The sequence below is a fragment of the Cebus imitator genome, unplaced genomic scaffold (assembly GCF_001604975.1).
Source record: "Cebus imitator isolate Cc_AM_T3 unplaced genomic scaffold, Cebus_imitator-1.0 Scaffold43, whole genome shotgun sequence".
Classification (NCBI taxonomy): domain Eukaryota; kingdom Metazoa; phylum Chordata; class Mammalia; order Primates; family Cebidae; genus Cebus; species Cebus imitator.
In genome coordinates, this window is record NW_016107358.1 from 1,343,731 (window position 1) to 1,347,945 (window position 4,215).

Here is a 4,215-nt window from a genome sequence, read left to right on the forward strand (position 1 = left end):
AACTTCAAACTATACTACAAGGCTACAGTAATCAAAACAGCATGTTACTGGTACTAAAACAGAGCTATAGACCAAAGGAACAGAACAGAGGCCTAAGAATTAACATGACACACCTACAACCATCTGATCTGTGACAAGCCTAACAAAAACAAGCAATAGGGAAAGGATTCCCTATTTAATAAATGATAGGAAAACTGGCTAGCCATATGCACAAAGCTGAAACTAGATCCCTTCCTTATACCTTATACCAACATTAACTCCAGATGCATTAAAGATTTAAAAATAAGACCTAAAACCATAAAAACTCTAGAAGAAAACCTAGGCAACACCATTCAAAACATAGGCATGGGCAAAGACTTCATGACTAAAACACCAACAGCAATGGTAACAGAAGCCAAAACAGACAAGTGGGATCTAATTAAACTTAAGAGCTTCTGCACAGCAAAAGAAACTATCATTAGAATAAACTGGCAACAAAAAGAATGGGAAAAAAAATTTTGCACTCTACCCATCTGACAAAAGGCTAATAACCAGAATCTACAAAGAACTTAAACAAGTTTAAAAGAAAAAAACAAAGGCCATCAAAAGTGGGCAAGTGATATGAACAGACACTTTTGAAAAGAAGACATTTATGCAGCTATCGAACATATGAAAAGAGGCTCATTGTCACTGGTCATGAGAGAAATGCAAATCAAAACCACGTTGAGATACCATCTCATGCCAGTTAGAATGGTGATCATTAAAAAATCAGGAGACAACAGATACTGGAAAGGATGTGGAGAAATAGGAACGCTTTTACACTGTTGGTGGGAGTGTAAATTAGTTCAACCATTGTGGAAGATAGTGTGGCAATTCGTTAAGGATCTAGAACTAGAAATACCATTTGAACCAGCAATCCCATTACTGGGTATATACTCAAAGGATTATAAAACATTCAACTGTGAAGACACATGCATACGTATGTTTATTACAACACTCTTCAAAATAGCAAAGACTTGAAACCAACTCAAATGCCCATCAAAGATAGACTGGATAAAGAAAATGTGTGACATATACACCATGGAATACTATGTAGCCATAAAAAAGTGTGAGTTCATGTCCTTTGCAGGGACATAGATGAATCTGGAAGCCATCATTCTCATCAAACTGACATATGAACAGAAAACCAAACACTGCATGTTCTCACTCATAAGTGGGTGTTGAACAATGAGATCACATGGACACAGGGAGGGGAACATCACACACTGGGGCCTGTCAGGGGGTGGGAGAGTTATGGGCAGGATAGCATCTTATGCAGCATTCCCCTAATCCCCCAACCCTCAGGGATTGGGGATGGCTAACATTAAGACAAATACTTAATGTAGATGACAGGGGGATGGATGCAGCAAACCACCATGGCACATGTATACCTATGTAACAAACCTGCATGATCTGCACATGTACCCCAGAACTTAAAGTATAATTAAAAAAAAACAGTTTTAAAAGTTTTAAAAATAAATAAAAGAATTTAGTCCTGCTTTGCATAAATGGGAAGGAGAATGACAAGCTACAAATAAAATGGCTATTTCAGAGATTGACTTAGAGGAGAATTGTTTCTAAAAGTTAAGGCCAGCAAGGCAAAAAGAATAACTAGACAGATAAACAAGCATTTTCAAGCAACGTGAAGAAATTCTTCTCCCTACCTGTCCCCTAATTTCATTCTCTTTGTTTTGCCTTCCTTGTAGGGCTTACAGTCAAGAACTTGGGGTGACTGGAGATTCAGCTTACTTCTAAAAGTCAGTCTGTAGAAACGTTTGGATTCTCAACTGTGTTTTCATTTTGGAATGCATATAGTCATTCCATAGAGATCCCCCTTTAACAAATTTCAGTGTATAGTAGATATTATAATATTTTTGGTTGTTTAGAAACAGTTTTTTAAAAAAGATTTCTTTATCAGGTTGATGATTAGAATAGATGATCAGCAAACTGTATTCACCACTTTTTCCTATATCTGGTAAATTGTAAGATTATTCTTCACCCATGCTGCATTCTGGTGTGGCCTGGGGATTCCTCAAAGTATAGTGCTCAGTAAATAACAGGAATTCAATAGACATTATTGAGTGAAATATTACAAGAAATGAGTTGGCCTTCTCAATTTATTACCAAATGCCTATACTGTACCCATTTTATGGAAATATTTGATTTCACCTAAAATTTGCTTTCATAGATTAACATTATATCCAGTCTCCTTTAATAATGTAATTTGTTTAAATATTAATAAGTTGAAATTGATTCATTTATTCTATGTGCATTTATGCATACATTCCATATATAAAACAACCTTTGAAAGTGAACAAAATGTATTGCATGTCCCTGGGTTTACAGACCATTTTAGGGAAACTAATATTAATGTAATTACCAAAATGATTATCAGTAAGATATATAACCAAATAGGAGAAGAGAAGCAAAATGGTTTTTACCTGTGGATCAGAGGTGTTTTTGAAGAGCCTTAGATCAACTTCACAGAGGATGACAATAGTGAGGAGTGGGTATTTCTTCCATTAAACAAAGCACGTGAAAGGACATAAGGCCATGAAATAATAAGTGTATTAGAAACTTGTGAGTATTTTAATGTGGTAAGGGTATAAAATGATGATTTAAAAGATTTGAGCATAAATTGGGAAACTTCTAGTGAAAGTTGAAATGAGCTAAGATATTTAGAGAAAATTTACTAAGAGATCTTTTCCTTTCTATACCTTCAAAGTTTTTAACTTGATTCAAATTATATGATAAAACCCTATATAGTTGTGTATTTAGAACCCATGAGTTTCTTCTCTTCAGCTCATATTTCTTGTAGAATTACTTCCACTGAGATATTTTGAACATATTCTTCATTATCAAAAATTTTAATATAAATTAGATTTTTCATTTGTTGTGAATTTGTATTTGAGCATTTTTACTCTCAAAAAATCTATTATATAACATACCAAATGAAGAAAACGTACATTGGTATTTAGTTCTAGTACATTTTTAATCTTTCTTGAAGCAATGGTAAGATACGTCTTTTGTAATAAAAATCAGGCTAGCTTTCCTTGTTCCTATTTTTGCACAGTACACCGGATACTCAGTTGATGCTTTATAGCTTAGGACATTGATTGGTTTCTGTTAACATCAATTCTTGTTTTCTTTTTCTCATTTAATATTTCTTTTACTTATGTCCTTTGATAAAACTCTTCAAGTTGTTTATGTCAACATATACACTATAATAATAATATAATAATATCACTATTTTTAAACATATGATTTAAAAAATCAACATCATAGACAATAGTGATATTCTTGTATTGTTATAACCATCTTTTGCCAATTTAAAGTGTTTATTTTTCATCATTTTGAAAATAAAATGTTTTATAAAATATTAGTATATTATTTATTTGTAGAATATGGTAAGTATAGATATTTGAATATTTTTAATATCGGTACCCATTTGAGTAACATTTTGTTTCAAGAAGGGTTAGCTAGTATACTCTGAATCTCTTTTTGTTTTCTGCTCTTTTTAATCATTTTGGAAGATTCAATTTTTAATTATGCTAATATAAATGTAATATAAAATGAATAGCAACAACTAGGTTTCCCTTTAACAATTGTAGGAGAGTTCATGTTCTGTCTATGAGCTAATGGTTTAATTCATGAACATTTTCTTTAGATTGTCCCTATTTCCCCCTGCAGGCTTTTAGAGGCAGGAGGACATGTGAATAGAGTCACAGTTCAGTTTGGAGAGCACATATTATCTATAAATTAAAAACACAAGTTACTTAAATATCAAGAAGAATAAATAAAATACAAGTCTGCTTCAGAACAACACAAAGCCTAGTAGCAAGGATCAAATATACCAATGACAAACAATAACACTCACTATAAGTTAACATAAGACCACATTGTGTTAACAATGTGGTCTCTACAGGTGCAGGTTTGTCAAACATACCAATTAAAAGTTGGTGTTACTGCGAAAGTTCCTTAGTGTCCTCATTGCAAATAAACAAAATACTAGTACATTCCTTTTAGGGTCAATGCAAGCATTAAATGAGAAAATTGATTGACAGTGCCTAGAGCGTTACAATCATTATTATGAGAGATATAACATGGGAGATGTAAAGTACTATGAGGAGAGGAGTGAAACAATATATAGTAATTGCTATTGAGTGATTTAAAAGGTAGCAATTGGACTTGGCCAGA